The sequence below is a fragment of the Myotis davidii genome, unplaced genomic scaffold, assembly GCF_000327345.1.
Source record: "Myotis davidii unplaced genomic scaffold, ASM32734v1 scaffold358, whole genome shotgun sequence".
Taxonomy (NCBI): domain Eukaryota; kingdom Metazoa; phylum Chordata; class Mammalia; order Chiroptera; family Vespertilionidae; genus Myotis; species Myotis davidii.
In genome coordinates, this window is record NW_006290768.1 from 592613 (window position 1) to 594198 (window position 1586).

Here is a 1586-nt window from a genome sequence, read left to right on the forward strand (position 1 = left end):
GTTCTGGCCCCGCCCTCCACTAGCCACGCCTACTCCCCATCTCTCTCCTCCCACCAGGACTCACACCTCACCCCGCCCTATTTCCTATCGGCCCCGCCCATTGCTCCCGCCACTGGGCTTCCTGGCGCTTGGGTTTCCCCCGTCTTCCTTCCTCGGGGCTCCTTCTTCGCCAGTCCTTATCCAGCCTTTAGGCCTCTTCTCTGCAGTCGGCCGGTATCTCTAGACCTTGTCTTCTTTCCCTCACCAGTTGGAAGTTTTCGCCCCGCCCTCTAAGTCCCTGTGGACCCTTAGGACTCTCTCCCCGTACCAGGTCCTCCCACTCCCTTGCAGCCTGGTAGCTTTGTACTCTTTTTTAAAAAAATATATTTTTATTGATTTCAAGGAGGAAGGGAGAAGGAGAGAGAGAAACATCAATAATGAGAGAAAATCATTGATCAGCTGCCTCTTACACACCCCACACTGGGGATTGAGCCTGCAACCCAGGCATGTGCCCTTGACCAGAATCGAACCTGGGATCCTTCAGTCTGCAGACCGACCCTCTTTCCACTGAGCCGAACTGGCTAGGGAAACTTTGTACTCTTTACAGGTTCCTTAGCATCCCCATCTCCCCGTTCTTCCCCCCATCTCCCATTCTTTACCCTCTCTTACCCTTGCCTCGCCCCAGACTAGCCTAGTTGCTTTCAAGCCCCTTAAGTCTCGCTCCTCCCTTAGTCTCGTCTTCCCTCAGCTCATTCAAGAGGTTTCCTGCCATTCTTAGACCCCGTCCACCTTCCTCAGTCCTGACACTAATTATCCCGGTCCAGCCCCATCTAATTAGGCCAAGTTTGCAGCCCCGGCCCCGACGGGTATTCCTAGCCAGACGCTCTCGGGTTTGCAGGGCTGCTCGCTCATCTTCTCCTCTTCTCACTGGGTTTCAGTTCCTGTAACCCCTGCCCTGTCCCCTTTCAGTCCGGCAGCCTAGTGCCATTTCTCGAGACTGTACTCTCCACTCTCCATTTCCAGCTCCCGCCTTCGTTTAGTCCCGTCCTACCCTCACTCTCCAGACCAATCAAGAAGTTTCTACTACATTTTTTTCCCCCGACCCCGCCTCTTTTTAAGATCCGCCCTTTCCAGTCCAAGCAATGTTAGGAGCCCAAGCCCACAATCTCCATCTGTCTTTCCCCACCAGATTCTGCTTATCCACTCTTTAGGTTCGGGCCCCCTGCTCTGTCCAATCAGAATGGTCTCTCCGATTGTGGCTCCGCCCCCTAGCTCCGTCTGTCACGGCCAGTCCTGCCTCTTTAAATAGTTTGGACTTGTCCCTTTTCTTTGCTCCGCTCCATCCTTTTTGTGTTTTTTTTTTAATTATATCTAGCTCCGCCCCCTTTGTTCTCTGCTCTGCCAAGCCCGCCCACATTAGCGGTGCGTCCCGCCTTCTTAGCACCTCGGCCCGCCCCTGTGTTCAGAAAGACCCAATCGGTGTGTTTCATTTGCCGCCCCGCCCCATTCAGCTGGGCCGGGTTAGTGTCCCAGCCCTCCTCTCTCTCTGTTTCAACTCCGCCCCGTCCCCTTCCAAGCCAATCACTTTCGTTGCTACTCTATTTAGG